Source organism: Callospermophilus lateralis, chromosome 3 (genome assembly GCF_048772815.1).
Source record: "Callospermophilus lateralis isolate mCalLat2 chromosome 3, mCalLat2.hap1, whole genome shotgun sequence".
NCBI lineage: Eukaryota > Metazoa > Chordata > Mammalia > Rodentia > Sciuridae > Callospermophilus > Callospermophilus lateralis.
Window position 1 is genome coordinate 46,589,767 of NC_135307.1, and position 17,691 is coordinate 46,607,457.

A 17,691-nucleotide genomic window follows, 5' to 3' on the forward strand; every position below is an offset into this window, starting at 1 on the left:
TATAATAAAAAAAATTAGCCTATTGGTCTTCAGTAGGTTGTCTTCATTTAGGTTTGGGGGTGGGGAGTTGGTACTGGGGAGTGAACCCAGGACATGCTCTACCACTGAACTATACCCTCAGCAGTCTTCAACCAGTGAACTAAACATTTAATCTTTACTCAATAGTAGAATTGTAATTAACCTTCAGAAAATAGCTGTGAATGTTCAGAAAATAGCACAGTGTGTATTTTCTGTGCTTGAAGTATTGAAAACAATAAGAAATCCCATTATTCCCTGCTCCCCAGCCCTTTTTTTTTTTTTTTAATTGTAAGAGTCTCACTAAGTTGCCAAGGCTGGCCTCCAACCTGTAAGTAATCCTCCTGCCTCAGCCTTCGGAGTCACTGGGTTATGGGCTGGTGCCATGCCCAGCTAAGGAATTTCTTTAATGTTTAGAGAGAATGACATTAGCAATGTTAAGGAAATACAAAGTAAACTGTATATGCAAAATTATCCATTTGTTTTTTGTTTGGTTTGTTGTTACCAGGAATTGAACCTTGGGCACTTAACCACTGAGCCATATCCCCAGTCCTTTTTTTTTTTTTTTTTTTTAAATTTTGAGACAAGGTCTTGCCAAGTCGATAAGGGGCTCCCGAAGTTGCTGAGGCTGGCCACTTTGATCCCTCTGCCTCAGCCTCCCAAACTGCTGGAATTATAGGTGTATGCCACCACATCCGGCTCATTTAGGTTTTTTAATGTACAGGATTTAAGGATTTTTAGAGTGATTCCCTAGAGAAATGGACTACTAATTTATAGATAATCCAGAAATCCTGGAATCAGGCTAATACATTTCATGTCCTCATTTTTACCAGGTGAGACTGATGGTAATGACCTCAAACTGGTCACTGTGGCTGCTACTTCCAGTCCCTAAAATCAGAGTTGCTCCTGTTTGCAGCCATCAGGCCAATACAGGGAGGCCATGGGAGCATGTGACCACTAGAAGCAGGAAACTTCACCAACCACATCCTCTACAGAGCTGAGTCAAGAGTAATGAAGTTTCCCAAGAGGGAAGCGGGACTCTCAGTTTAGGGGCTGCCACTTAGATTACCCATCAAAATCCATTAGGCTCTCTGAAGGTGCTGGCATCCTTTTGAAAGTGGGGTCTGTAGGACTACTACCCTACACAGACTGAAATATACCCTTGGACCCTTGACTGATACCATCCCTCTGGAATCATGGATGAAAGGCTAGCAAATAACTCAGTGTTTCTATAAGAAGATTTGGGATAGAAAACAAATTCTGGCTAGAAACAGTGGTACACACCTGTAATCCCAGCAATTTGGGCTGAGACAGTAGGATCCCAAACTCAAGGCCAGTCTGGGCACTTAAGCAACCTGTCTCAAAAAAAAAAAAAGGACTGCGGATGTAGTTTAGTGGTGTGGAGGATTCAATTCCCAATACCAGAAAAAAAAAATCTACAATTACCTTATAGTTCAAAATCTTATAATTCATATTTTAAGCAAGTTTAAAATAATACCAATTGAATAATAGTTTTAAAATAAGTATATTATATTGGTTAAATTACTTGAGGGGCTGGGGATGTGGCTCAAGCAGTAGCATGCTCACCTGGCATGCACGGGGCACTAGGTTCCATCCTCAGCACCACATAAAAATAAAGATGTTGTCTCCGCCAAGAACTAAAAAATGAATATTAAAAAAAAATTATTTGAGAGAACTGGAAGAAATTGATCTATTTTCATATGTGAACTTTAAATTGTGTTTTTAAAAAACTAGTCTGGAATAGATAACAGCTAATGCGAAAATGTTACCCAAAATACTAAGAAAAATGCCTTAGATCTTTAAAAAGATATTTTGATAAGGTAATATATATATAAAGACAGAATATAAGAATATTGACAGGGGTTTGTTCAGACATGATTGAATGTAAACTATTTGGGTAAATACCTGGCTTTCCTTCTCTTACTACCTCAGTTTGAAGGAACAGTTTTCATGAACCATTTAAGAAATGTGAACAACAAATCGGGTTTTGGCTTTCCTCACTAGCTCTCAAATTCAAAATTTGAATTTGTGCCATAATCAAATTATTATATAAATGATCTTAAAGATCTCTTTTAGAGTTAAAAAAGCTAAGATTAAATACATTTGTTGATCTGAATTTCCAAAAATAAAAGGAAAAAAATCTAAGTTGACAGAGATGTAATGGTGAATTAATAGGATGTTCTTCCATTGAAATCAAGAATGATCCCAGGCTGACTTCTACCCATTTATTTTACATTCTGGAAAATCTAGCTAACTCAATAAGATGAAGTTAAAAGGTATCAGGAGATAGTACTATAATTAGCTGTTTACATTGTTTACCTTTATTTTATTTATTTATTTATTTATTTATTTATTTTATTGGTTGTTCAAAATATTACAAAGCTCTTGACATCTCGTATTACATATATTAGATTCAAGTGGATTTTGAACTCCCATTTTTACCCCAAATACAGATTGCAGAATCACATGGGTTACACCTCCACATTTTTACATAATGCCATATTAGTAACTGCTGTATTCTTTACCTTTAAAAAGAAGAAAAGACCTAGGGGAGCTGGGATTGTGGCTCAGTGGTAGAGCACTTGCCTAGCACATGAGAGGCATTGGGTTTGATCCCTAGTGCCACGTAAAAATAAATGAACAAAATAAAGGTATTAAAAAAAAAAAAAAAAAGACCTAATAAAGTATCACCTTTTATTGGGGCAGGTCCTGTCTTTTCAATATTCTTTAAACTTTTTTAAATTTAATATTTAATTTCAGCCATCTAATTGTCTCCAGTTTCAAAAGCAAGGATCTCTTAAAACACTTAGTAGTAAAATATGAGCTAAACTGATTTGAAGCCCTACTTGTTCTTCATTATCTATCTCACTTTATCTTTGCAAAAATAAAGCAAGATCACAAATTCAAGGCCCGCCTGGGCAATTTTAGCAAGACTGCCTCAAAAAATAAAAAGGGATGGGGAAGTAGTAGCTTAGTGTCAGAACACCCCCTAGGTTCAATCCCCAGTACCAAAAAAAAGTGTAGTTAATGTGTTTAATATTCCCTACTGAAGGTTCATATTAAGTAATTTGGCCAGGATCAGACAACTAACAAGTGGGAAGGACGAGATGAGAAGCCACAATGGTCTTATCTCAGACATGTCTTTGTTAGGACAATAGATAAAATCTATAATTATCCTTTGTCAAGTTTCCCTTTCCCCATGACCCCCCCCCCAAAAAAAAAAACTTTAAAAATAACTATTTTCATATACCAGGAACAATTGCTTAGTAGTATGGCACCTATAACCATACAACCATGAACCCACCTGATCTCATCAGAAAACAGAATTTGTGTGTGAAACAGTAACCACAAAAACAAAAAATGTCTAGGAATAATCCTAACTGGAAAATACTGATCCATACGAAGGAAACAAACAACAAAAAAAAACAGACACATCTGGCTCCTGGCTGGGAGCACTGAGTACTGTGAAGTTAATTCTTTTCCAAACTAATGTGATTAAAGTTATTTTAGTTAAAATACTATAAGAACACTTTTTAAAACTTGGGATTGCCCAGAAACAGACTTTAGCATATGTAAGAAAGAATTTAATTGAAGATAAAATTAGCACGACAAACCAATAGGGAAGTAATTCTGAGGGGAAAATGAGTATATAGAAGAAAAAAAAAATGTTCCTTGTTTTACATTGCACACCAAAATAAAACCCAGGTGGCTTAGATAATTTTTAAAAATATTTTAAGAGAAAGAAAAAGTAAAAGGGAAAAGCTTGGGATTAGAAACATCCCCAAATGATGAAGCACCTTTCTAAACAAAAGCACCTTTCAAATCATGAAAGGGAAAAAAAATATTTTGTATACCTCACTACTTAAAATGTCACATTTTGCTAACCAGAAAATACCTATCAAAATAAAATTCAAGTAGTAAGAAAATACTAAGGAAAACAAAAAGGTAAGAAAATACCAGCACATAAATAGAAAAGTATAATAACACTACAGACAAGTTACGGAAATTACCTAGTCAATAAACTTGAAAAAATGGTCAATCCAAATTTTAAATGAAAATTATAACATTTTCTATCAAATTACTAAAATTTAAAACAATACATAATGTACTTAACACATTGCAAATATTCAATAAATATTTGTTTTTGCAAAGGGAATGATGAGGTACATTAAAAATCAGCTGACCAGATAGCATGGCACATGCCTCTAATCCCAGGAGCCTGGGAGGCTGAGGCAGGAGGATCAAGAGTTCAAAACCAGCCTCAGCAACATCAAGGCACTAAGCAACTCAGTGAGACCCTGTCTCTAAATAAAATATAAAATAAATCTGGGGATGTACCCCTGAATTCAATCCCCAGCACCCCCACCTCCAAAAAAAAAAAAATCAGCTGCTCCTGCTGGTATAAGTGTATACATATTCCTTGAAGGAAACCTGGGCATATGCACCAAATGGCTTCATCCTTATCCACTCCCTCCTCCCCCTTAAACCCAGGAGTACCTTACACACAACTAAACCCCCCAGCCATTATTATTATTATTATTATTAATTTTGGGACAGGATCTTGCTAAGTTACTGAGGTTGACTTTAAACTTGAGATTCTCCTTCCTCATCCACGTGAGTGGTATAAAAGATACGCACCACCACACCCAGCAATTCTGTTTGTAAAAATTTGTCAAACATGCATAATTAGATACAATGATACAGTTTTTATTTTAAAAATACACAGCATTCAATATTGTGCACAAATTAAATTATATGGCATTCAATTCTGAGGAGTATTGTGCAGCCATTAAAACCCTTGTGTTGAATGCGCTCTCGCTCTCTCGGCCCTGCCCCACGTCTGCGCTTGTGGAGCGCGCAGGAAATTGATCTCCAATTTAGGCGTCCTATGTTGTTTCCCCGAAGGCCTCTCCTGCATTGACAGTTTATTAAGCTCCAACTTGAATTTAAGACGCAGGTGTTATCATTTCACAGCCAGAGAAACGGATGCCAGGAAGTGTTCTTTCACCCTGCTCCATGCCAGCACTCATCATTCATAAAAATTTGGTTAAAATTGGGCTGAGGTTGCTTAGCAGTAAAACCCTGGCCTTGCATGTGTGAGGCCCAGGGTTTGATCCTCAGCACCAAATAAAAATAAATAAATAAAATAAAGGTATTGTGTCCAACTACAACTAAAAGAACATTTTTAAAAAAAAATGGTTTAAATCGCTTAATCAGCTGGGGTGGTGGCGCATGCCTATAATCCCAGCAGCTACAGAGGTTGAGACAGGAGGATCTTGAGTTCAAAGCCAACCTCAGGAAGAGCGAGGGCTAAGCAACTCCGTGAAACTCTGTCTCTAAATAAAATACAAAATAGGGCTGGGGATGTGGCTCAATGGTTGAGCGCCCCTGAGTTCAATCCCCGGTACCCAAAAGAAAAAAAAAGGGCTGGCGGAGGAAAAAAAAAAAACAAAAAACCTTGTGTTGGGCTGAGGTTGTGGCTTAGTGGCAGAGCACTTGCCTGGCATGTGTGAGGCACTGGGTTTGATCCTCAGCACCACATAAAAATAAAAAAATAAAAATAAATGTATTGTGCTTATCTACAACTAAAAAAAACTATTAAAAATAAACAAACCTGTGTTGACAAACATTTGGTGACATGAAAAACAGGTAATATTATGTAAGAAACAGGATACATAATATACGGTGTAGTCCTGGGGGTGTAGCTCAGTGGTAGACCACTTTACCTAGCACGAACAAGGCCTTGGGTGCATTCCCAGAATCCCTGAGACAAACTCTTTCGTCAACTATTTCATTCCCTTTGCCTTCCTGATTTCTGCCATTCAGTGGTAGACAGTTCTGACTCCTGCCAACAGCATCCCACCTCAAAATTACTGTCTGCAGTCCTGGTATAAGTGTATACTTATACTTTCCTTGAAGGAAATCTGGGCATATGCACCAAATAGCTTCATCCTTATCCACTCCCTCCTCCCCCTTAAACCCAGGAGTACTTTACACATAATGACAAAATTGACAATATTGAATTTTCTTATCCATAAACATGTAGCATCTCTCCATTTATTTAGATCAGATTTCTTTCATTCGAGTCTTATAGCTTAATATAAAAAAACTTAATATAAAATTTGGGCATTAATTAGTAATATATTGAGGAGCTGAGTATGTGCCTCAGGACCTTCTCTGAAATCAGGAAAACCTGCTCTGTCTGTACAATCCCAACAGGACCTGGAAATTGCAGGGTAAATAATACCAATTGGAACTGATGTATGAATGTCCCAGCCCCTTATAGGGCATTTCTGGGATGGGCTATAGATTTTGAAACTATATGCAAAATTTGGTATATGTATTAATTTCCTGGGAGAGACCCACAGTTTTTATCAGATATTCAAAGAAGCCTATTTCTGAAGAAGGGAGAACCGCTAGCAGAAATGAAACAGTAGAAGACAAAAGAATGCTAACAGTGGTTATTACTGGTAGAATTACAACTGCATATCATTAAAAAACATTTTTCTGTATTTTCCATATTTTCAAGAACATGTATAAAGAAATTGAAAACACTCTAGATATCCAGCAGAAGGAAATTGATTAATAAATTATAGTTCAAGATATTTTACTGCCATTAAAAGTGTTTTACAAGAATCTTAAATGGCACTGAAAAGTGCTTATGATAAAATTGGGAGGTAAAATATTAGACTGTTTACCAAGCCTATGATCTCAACAATGTAAACAAGGAATTTAAAAAAAAAAAAAAAAAAAAAAAAAAAAAAAAAAAAAAAAAAAAAACTCCTGGGACTAATATATGTTCACAGGAAAGTTAAAGGATACAAATGTAATAATACACAAAAGTTGGGGCCTGGGTTATGGTAGAATATTCACCTTGCATGTGCTAGGTGCTGGGTCTATCCTCAGAATCACATAAAAATAAACATATATATATTTAACACAAAAGTTAAATTGCTTTCCTGTATGTCAGCAATGAAGAATTTCAATTTGAAATTTCAAACAAAACACAACTTACACTAGTATCAAAAAACGAAATACTGAGCTATATATCTAACAATATACATATAAGATCTATCTAGAGAAAGCTATAAGACTCTGATGAAAGAAATCTGATCTAAATAAATGGAGAGATACTCCATGTTTATGGATAAGAAGATTCAATATTGTCAATTTTGTCATTTCTCACCAGTTTGATGTATAGATTCAATACAATCCCAATTAAAACCCAGCAAATTACTCTGGATATTGACAAATGATTCTAAAGTTTATATGGACCTATTTTCAAGACAGTGATCAAGACAACACAGTATTTAGCAAAAGAATAGAAAATCCCAGAAACAACTGGGCTCAGTGGTACACGCCTATAATCCCAGTGGCTCAGGAGGCTAAGGCAGGAGGATTGCAAGTTCAAAGCCAGCCTCGGCAACGGTGAGGCACTAAACAACTCAGTGAGACCCTGTCTCTAAATAAAATACAAAATAGGGCTGGGGATGTAGCTCAGTGGTTGAGTGCCCCTGGGTTCAATCCCAATACCAAAAAAAAAAAAAAAAAAAAAAAAATATATATATATATATATATATATATATATATATATATATATATATATATAATTTGGACATTAATTAGTAATGTATTGAGGAGCTGAGTATGTAGCTTAATCATGGGGCATTTGCCTAGCATGCACCCAGTCCTGGGTTCAAACTACAAAAAATAAAAAAATATTGATATTAGTTCATGAATTATGACCAATGTATTACAGCAATACAACATATTGGGAAAACTGGGGTCATATTTATATGTGAACTGTCAGTACAATTTGGTCATTTTTTCTGTAAATCTAAAACTACTCTTAAAAAAAATGTATTAATTGTGGTAGCACAGTCCTATAATCCCAGCTACTCAGGAGAATGAGGCAGGAGGTCTACAATTTCAAGGCCAGCCTGAGCAATTTAGAAAGAGTATGTTTCAAAATAAAAAGGACTCGGGATATTGCTCAGTGGTAGAGTGTCCCACATTCAATTCCTAGTACCTAAAAAAAAAAAAAAAAGTATTAATGCCTGAGGAAAAATTACAATAGATAATCCAAACTATTTATGATGGTTACAAATATTTTTTCTGATTTCTTAATTTATTTTATGATTTCTTAATTTATTTTCTGATTTCTTAATTTATTTTCAGGTGTTTTTCAATGATCTGTTATAATAGAATCAGACTAAAATTAAGTCCTGAAATTTAAAAACCCAGGGGAGGCCAACATAGGAGGATCATCCCTTTAAAGTCTAGCCTTGGCAACTAAGTGAGACCCTGTCTCAAAACAGAAAAAGGTCAGGGGATGTAGCTCAATGGTACAGTGCTCCTGGGTTCAAACCCCAGTACAAAAAAAAAAAAAAAAAAAATGAAAAAAAAAAAAGTTAAAACCCTACACTGAGGGCTAGGAGTATAGATCAGTTGTGGAGCACTTACCTAGCATGTGTGAAGCCCTGAGATAGATCCCTAGGACAACAGCAGGAAAAAAAAAAAAAACTATACTGAAAAACATAGCTTTTAGAAAACGTGATTAAAATTTTCATTTCTTTTATGAGAAAAGAAGCCAAAATTTTTCTAGTAAAATAATAAAGAGAAGGTATGGATATTCTTACTAATTTATTATTTTTTTTAATTGCACCCACATCCTACAATAACATTACCTGGAAAGCAGTTTTGCTCTGTGGGTCACATGCTGGTCAACACCCTCCTTCAAATCTTGTATGGGCCACTTTCCTCAGTTGCAGGGCACAAAGCCATGAAGCCTGGTGCCTTATACTCTGCGCATGCATTAAGTGTGTGCTCATTTCCCCACTAGACAAAACACCTGAGACACCATGGGACTGCAACTTCCTCTGTCCCGGTTCATCCTACTCACCTCTTAATACAAATGACTGACTGCAGGTTAGAACAACCTCACCTCCTGCCCCTAGGAATCTTGCTTGCCTTCTCTTTAGATGAAAGGTGATACCACCACCACATGCTGGTGCTTGGTTCTGACTCAAGAAGAGCCTCTTGGGTAACAAAAATGTATTATTTGCCAACAGACCCCTCTACACAAGGTAAAAAAAAAAAAAAAAAAAAAAAAAATCACAAACTCTATGTGGTTTTAAATTCTCTGTGACACCACTTTCCTATGCCCACATCCCATGAGGGTTAGCAGTGAAGACTTTTAAATTTAAAATGTGCTAGATTAGTGGTTCTTAGCCAGAGTTTCACATCAGAAGTGTCAGGGGAAATTTTTCAAAGTATACAAGCCAGGTCCTCACTCCTGGCCTATCAAACTATAGTCTCCCAGGATGCTGCTGTGGGCATGTGGGTTTTGGGGGTTTTTTGTTTGTTTGTTTTCGGTACCGGGGATTGAACTCAGGGGCACAACCACTGAGCCACATCCCAGCCCTATTTTGTATTTTATTTAGAGACAGGGTCTCACTGATTTACTTAATGCCTCTCCGTTACTGAGGCTGGCTTTGAACCTGTGATCCTCCTATCTCAGCCTCCCAAGCTGCTGGGATTACAGGCTTGCACCACTGTGCCCAACTGGGCATGTGTGTTTTGAGAGTCAGGTCTGGTGCATACTGTAAGCTAGGAAGTGGCAACTGCAGGTGACATGATCACACATGATCAAATTGTAGGAGCTCATCCCAGATTCATAACTGTTTTGGTTAATGGGCTGAAGAATCAGTTGAGTTTCTGCAAAGTGACCCTGTGCATTAGGTTCATGTCATCTGTGCCTTTGCTGATCTCATCCTTGACTCTTACAGCCAGTGAAGGGGACAAAACATGCAAATGTCTAGCAATAATTAACCCTCTGGGCAGCCCAGCCACATAGCAACCTCAACCTGTGGCCATCCTTTCGAGGGCTTGAGACAGATTCACATGCCTTTAGGTAGACCCTCTCACTGAGAGACCTATCTCAGATCCAGAGGGATGTAAAGGAATATAGGAAAATATGCCATTAGAAGTAAATGTACCATTGCCTCAGATGGCAGGTGGTACTGCATATACTTTAGTGAAGCTACTGATGCCCCTTTTGAGCAGTTAACAAAAATGGTTTGGATTAGGGGCATTCTTCACACAGAAACCAACATCTGACCTTATTGCAAGGGGTGACCTGCAAACCTCACAATTAACCCAGTTGTGAGGGTTTTACCAAGTGCTGCAATGATTAAGCTCTCACAGGGACTGGAATGAGGATGAAATGGAGAAGCAGAAGAAGCACAGGAAAGACCTGGTTTCCCTGGGCAGCGTAGGGATGATTTGGGGGGAGGCCCAGCTAACAGCCTCAGAGTGCTCAACCTAGCTGGGGTTTTCCAGGGACAGAGGCCATGAACAGCACTTCAGTTACCAGCTGGATTCTCACTGTCTAGTCTATAATTACCATCAGAGCCATGCTTGCCTGATATATAACTGAGGCCACACTGCTTGGGCAACCTCCAGGGACCTGACTACCCCTGTTGTTTCTGGGAGCTTCTACAAGTCCTCAGCAAAAGCTTCAGGCAAAAAAGCTTCTGGGGAGCTGGAAGCAGAGGCACCTGCCTCTAATGCCAGAGACCCAGGAGGAATAGGAGGAACACTGGTTGAAGGCCAGCCTGGGCAACTTAGACCTTGTCTCAAAATAAAATAAAAAGAGCTGGGGATGTAGCTCAGTGGTAGAGCACCCCTGGGTTTGATCCCCAGTACCAGGAAAAAACAAAACAAACAAAACTCTGCGATGATAGCTATGCTGGTATTTCTTAAGTGATAAGCTCTAAGTTTTGAATGGACACAGCATAGGACACATTTACCCCCTCCAAAAAAGTAGCCCATGGATCCTCATAGAATGGCTGTAGAGACCCACTGTGACAGGGTAACCTGGAGATCACTTGTTTTTGTGCCTCCATCCAGCAACACCCAAGAAAATGTGCTTCCAGAAAGAAGAAAGAATTCTAGGGCTGGGGTTGTGGCTCAGCGGTAGAGTGCTTGTCTAGCATGTGCGAGGCCCTGGGTTCAATACTCAGCACCACATAAAAGTAAATAAATAAATATATTGTGTCCAACTACAACTGAAAAATAAATATTAAGAAAAATTCTAAATTCTTCTTATCAATTTAGAAAGCATTTTCTTAGCACTTATTCACAGCAAATAATTTTGAGCCCCTCCTACAAGTCAGACCATACTTTCAGGCACATAGTGATTAACCAGGTAACATCGACTGAGCTTCTGGAGTGGCTGAGAATTTAGGTCCTGCATCTCTTTCTCTTGCAGTGTCTCCTCCAAGTGAGCTGCCACTGAGAAATTGTGGCAGCCTCACATCCTGTCTGCATCAGCAGGGTAGAAGTTGGCCCTTTTGCAGAAGCAGATTAAACATGGAGTCCTCTTGTAGGGACACCCCCAGAGACCAACAGCCCATGATTGACAGAAGATGTCTCTAACAACTTGCATTTGTAATTCGTGGGGTGCACCCCTTTCCTGCCACAAAGTACGCAGAGATCCCTTCTGGGGTTTTTCTTTCTTCTTTTGTCTTTCTCTGTGAAGTGTACTTAAAAAAACAAAAGATCACTGTGAAACAAGGGAGTGTGCAGTTTCTCCTAAAGCAGGCAGGGCTGCAGGTACTCACAGCTGATTTCTCACATCTGAAAAGCCCCAGTTCCAGACCTCATTCCACAAAATAGGAACTGGTGGCCTTGGAGAGAGAGTCTTTCTAGGGAGGAGATAAATAGGCGCTCGAACACCTGTGTAGGTACTTGCATGCCAGACCAAACAGTGAGACAGGGAGTAGGGGAAGTCCTGCCGCAAGGCCCAACCTCCCAATAGCTACACACTTAGGCACAAAACCCTTATCCTCCATTTGCTTCATTTTAAATCTGGCCTCAAAGAGACCCAGATAACAAAAGTACTGACTAGAGAGGAAGGGAGAAGGTCACTCACAGCCTCAGACTTCCAACTGCTGGTACTGCTAACTCTCCAACAAATAGCCAGACTCACTTCACGCCTAAGGAATTTACTGTCTTGGTTTTCTCCCTGTAAAATGGATCCATCTCAAAGGGAGCTCTGAAATGATTAGACATAATACATTTAAAGTGCTGAAAGAATACCAAAGACACACTACTAGATAGTAGTAGCAGGGTATGGTGTAGCCCTTCCAGAGTGCTTTCCCCACAGCACCCGATCTTCCAATATGTAATTTCCTGAGAACATTTTTAAGTAGAAGGATCAGCTAGGCAGAAGCCAAGCTGAAGTTAAAAAGTTTCCCTCTCTGGCCAGGAGAGAGCAGGTGTGGCCCTGTGGAACCTGCCCAGAGCCTGCAGTTCACCAGTGAGTCACCTTCCCACTTCTTTCCAGGCGAAGAGGTTCCCTCTTGAGCCCTCCATCACTCACTTGCACGTGGCGCACACAGGCTGTAGCCTTTCCCCACCGGGGTACCTTGTCTTTAGGGCAAGTCCTGCCTGGTTAGAACCTTCTCCTAGAGGAGCACACAAGATGGCATCAGGAAGCAAGCTGCTTTTGACCCTTTCTGAACCAAAATGGTCTGAGGGGCAAGGTGGGCTCAACATTGTCTCCATTTTCTTCCATCCCCAGGGCTGCAGAGTCCTCAAGAGCCCTGGTGGCACCCCAGCACAGGACTCTGAGGCTCCTGACCTGCACCCAGAGCCTGTCCCCACCCCCCGGGGAGGTTCCTCATCCTAGTATCCTAGAGAAGTGTGTGTGAGTCAAGACCAACTGAGAAAGGAGGGGCCAAGGTGGAGGTGACTAGGGGTGCTGAGCAAAGGGGAGGAGAGACTTGGAAATGAAACTTCAGTGCTGCCAAGCTCCTCTTGCATGCCTGGGGGCTCTGAAACGAATCAGCCCCTACAGACGGCCCAGGGGTCTTCTAAGTTCTCTTCTTCACATTCTTATGGAGAGGATATGGCTTCCTGAAGCCTTCTTATGCAGGAGGGATTTTGCAACCTCCCAGTGGCTTGTCACCTATAGAAAACTCCAGGTCAGCTAACAAACCAGCTTGCTTATCTGGCTGTTGGAGCCAGGAGGATGGCTGGCCTTGGGGTGGGGAAATCCTATCTTGCGCAGCTTCCTTCCTTCCTCCCTTTGGCCGGGCCCCACAGGGGTGGGGAGGCCTTTCAGGGCTTAGCACTTGGCTACTGGGCTCCCAGCCAAGTGTCCAGAGGACACTCCTCCTGACACCTGGGTCCTTTTTATCTTCCTAGGGCTCAGGGACCATAAAACTCCTGCTCTAGAGAATGAACAAAAAACCCCTGCATTTCCAAGGTCTCCCAGATAGCCTGCTCCAGCCAGTTTCTCCAGTTTGTTCTGGGAGAAACAAGAAAAACACCGAACAGGAACTTTTCTCTCTTGCTTTGTACTGATGGAACATGTCATCCTGCTGACAAGGCCCTTACCAACCAGGATTGAGTGATAAATTCCATGTGAACCTGCCCAGCACATAGCAAGTACCCCCAGAAATATTCTGCCCAAAGCCCTAAGGCTAGCTCTGTGTGTGTGTATTTTATATATATATTTGTAGTACCATATTAACCAGTATTATTTGGACTTAAAAATGTATGCATCTCACAACAGAAATACAGAAGATAATTAGAAATTATTTTGAAAACTTGTACTCCAATAAAATAGAAAATATTGAAGGCATTAACAAATTCTAGAGTCATATGATTTGCCCAAATTGAATCAGGATGATATACACAATTTAAACGGATCAATTTCAAGCAATGAAATAGAAGATTCCTTCAGAAGCCTAACAACCAAAACAAGTCCGGGACCAGATGGTGTCAGATCAGGCGAGCTGGGCAGCGACCAAAGGAGGCAGATTTAAAAAGGCTGCTGAAGGAGGCTTTATTGAGATTCCACTCCCTGGCAGAACTCGATCAGACCCAAAGAGTGGACAGGAGAAGGGTCTGAGGAGAAACCGCGTGGAAGCTTGACCAGACTGGACTTTTATGGGGCTTACAGAAGGAAGGAAGGGCTTGGGACAGGAAAATGTGTTTTTAGGGTCCCTTGTCCCGTTGGAGTTGTCAAGGAGCTGGCGGCACTCCAGGATTGGCCAGGGGGTCCTGCTGATTCACAGGCGTTAGTCAGGAGATCTCACTGATTGACAGGCGATTCCACCCCGGCACCTGATTGATGTTCCTTTTCTGCGCAGGCTGCTTTGTTCTAAGTCGCAGCCACCGACCTAACAGATGGATACACAGCCGAGTTCTACAAGATCTTTAAAGAACAACTAATACCAATACTCTTCAATTTATTTTAGGAAACAGAAGAAAAGGGAGCACTTCCAAACTCATTCTATGAGGCCAAAATTACCTGATTCCAAAACCTGGCAAAGACACATCAAAGAAAGAAAACTTGAGACCAATATCTCTAATGCACATAGATGCAAAAATTCTCAATAAAATTCTGGGAAATCAAATACCAAAACATATCAAAAAGATGGTGCACCACGATCAAGTGGGATTCATCCCAGGGATGCAAGGTTGGTTTAACACATGGAAATCAATAAATGTAATTCATCACATCAATAGACTTAAAGATAAGAATAATATGATCATCTCAATAGATGCAGAAAAAGCATTCGACAAAATACAGCACCCCTTCATGTTCAAAACACTAGAAAAACTAGGGATAAAGCAGAAACATATCTCAACATTGTAAAAGCTATCTCTGCTAAGACCCAGGCCAACATCATTTTAAATAGAGAAAAATTGAAAGCATTCCCTCTAAAAATTGGAACAAGACAGAGATGCTCTCTTTCACCACTTTTATTCAACATAGTTCTTGAAACACTGGCCAGAGCAATTAGATGAAAGAAATTAACGGGATACATATAGGAAAAGAAGAACTCAAGTTAGCACTATTTGCTGATGATTTCATTCTATACCTAGTAGATCCAAAAAATTCCACAAGAAAACTTCTAGAACTAGTAAATGAATTCAGCAAAGTAGCAGGTTACAAAAATCAACACCCATAAATCAAAGGCATTTTTGTATATCAGTGACAAGGAAATGAAGAAAACTACCACATTTACAATAGCCTCAAAAAAAAAAAAAAAAATTCTTGGGAATCAACCTAACAAAAGAGGTAAAAGATCTCTACAATGAAAACTACAGAATGCTAAAGAAAGAAATTAAAGAAGATGGAAAGATCTCCCTTGTTCTTGGATAGACAGAATTAATATTGTCAAAATGACCATACTGCCAAAAGCATTATACAGATTTAATGCAATCCCTATCAAAACACCAATGTCATTCCTCATAGAAATAGAAAAAGCAATCATGAAATTTATCTGGAAAAATAAGAGACCCAGAATATCTAAAGCAATCCTTAGCAAGAAGAGTGAAGCAGGTGGCATCACTATAGCAGACCTTAAACTATACTACAGAACAATAGTAACAAAAACAGCATGGTATTGGCACCAAAACAGATTGGTAGACCAATGGTACAGAATAAAGGACACAGAGACTAACCCACATAATTACAGTTATATTAGACAAAGGAGCCAAAAACATACATTGGAGAAAAGATAGCCCCTTCAACAAATGGTGCTGGGAAAACTAGAAATTCATATACAACAAAATGAAATTAAACCCCTATCTCTAACCATGAACAAAACTCAACTCAACGTGAATAAAGGACCTAGGAATTAAACGAGAGACCCTGCATCTAGTAGAAGAAAAAGTAGGCCCAAATCTCCATCATATCGGATTAGGCCCCTACTTCCTTAACAAGACTCCTATAGTGCAAGAATTAAATCAAGAATTAACAAATGGGATGGATTCATACTAAAAAGCTTTTTCTCAGCAAAAGAAACAATCTGTGAGATGAATAGAGAGCCTACGGCTTAAGAACAAATTTTTACCACTTGCACATTACATAGAGCACTAATCTCTAGGGTATATAAAGAACTCAAAAAGCTAAATACCAAAAAAACAAATAGCCCAATCAATAAATGGGCCAAGGAACTGAACAGACACTTCTCTGAAGGTGATGTACAATCAATCAACAAATATATGAAAAAATGTTCATCATTGCTAGCAATTAGAGAAATGCAAATCAAAACAACTCTAAGATTTCATCTCACTCCAGTCAGAATGGCAGTGATTATAAAGACAAACAACAATAGTGTTGGCAAGGATGTGGGGAAAAAGGCACACTCATACATTGCTGGTGAGACTGCAAATTGGTGCAGCCAATATGGAAAGCAGTATGGAGATTCCTTGGAGAACTAGGAATGGAACCACCATTTGACCCAGCTATCCCTTTCCTTGGTCTATATCCAAAGGACTTAAAAACAGCATACTACAGGGACACAGCCACATCAATGTTTATAGCAGCACAATTCACAGTAGCTAAACTGTGGAACCAACCTAGATACCCTTCAATAGATGAATGAATAATGAAAATGTGGTATGTATACACAATGGAATATTACTCAGCAATAAAAGAGAATAAAGTCATGCATTTGCAGGTAAATGGATGGAGTTGGAGAATATAATGCTAAGTGAAGTTAGCCAATCCTAAAAAAACAAATGCCAAATGTTTTTTCTGATATAAGGAGGCTGATTCATAATGGGGTTGGGGGGAGCATAGGAGGAATAGATGAACTCTAGACAGAGCAAAAGGGTGGGAGGAGAAAGGAGGAGGCATGGGGGTAGAAAAGACGGTGGAATGAGATGGACATCATTACCCTAAATACATGTATGAAGACACGAATGGTGTGCCTCTACTTTGTGTACAAGCAGAGAAATGAAAAATTGTGCTCTATATATGTACTATGAATTGTAATGTATTCTGTTGTCATATATAACAAATTAGAATAAAAAAAAATTTAAAAATTATGCATCTGAGGTGTAATAGCTACTCAAATTTAAAATCTTAATAAGCTTGATTTTTTAAACCAGTAGGGCCTCATTTTTTCAGATTCTCAGCCTATTTTGGAGGATCATTGGACCTTTTTTATGTATGGAAAGTACGTCTGTCTTCCCTCATTTCCTGATCACTTCCCCATCCTTGCCCACACCCCCACCCCCATATAGCACAAAGCCCACAGTCAGGCCAGTTCCAAAGACCGAAAACAAAGTGAAAGACCCAAGGCTGGGTGTCCATTCCCCTCCCCACGAAGCTGTTCAGCTGCTGCTGCCCCCAGCCCTCCCCTATGCAGTCAAGGCCAAAAAGGAGCGCACCCCCACCCCAGATGCAGCCTCAGGCAGGAGCGCTGTGGGAATTTTCCGTCTCACTCTGCAGCCTGATAGGCAACTCCTTAGATCATCTTGCTGCTGACACAGTCCTACGCTGGGCAAGCTTTCCTGCAGGTCAGAGAGGGCGGCCCAGGCAGTGCCCAGGCCTGCTCAGAACCCGGTTTCCCCCTCTGCAACCTGAAAGGGTGGAGGAGGGGTTCAAAGCCTCAGATATCCCTCAGCCCAGTGCCTCAGGCCCAGTAGCCTCAGCCTCCACCCCTGCCCAGGCCTGTTTCCTCCCAGACTCTTGCTCTCCAGTTTCCTTCAGCTTCCCCTGTGGGCGGCTCCTAGCACTTCCAAAAGTCTCCTTCAGGAAATTTGCTAGTAGCCACAAAATAATGCAAACCTGTTCCTGGGGCTATCCAGGGCGCAGGCATCATGCAGTCCTTGTCTCCTGGGGAC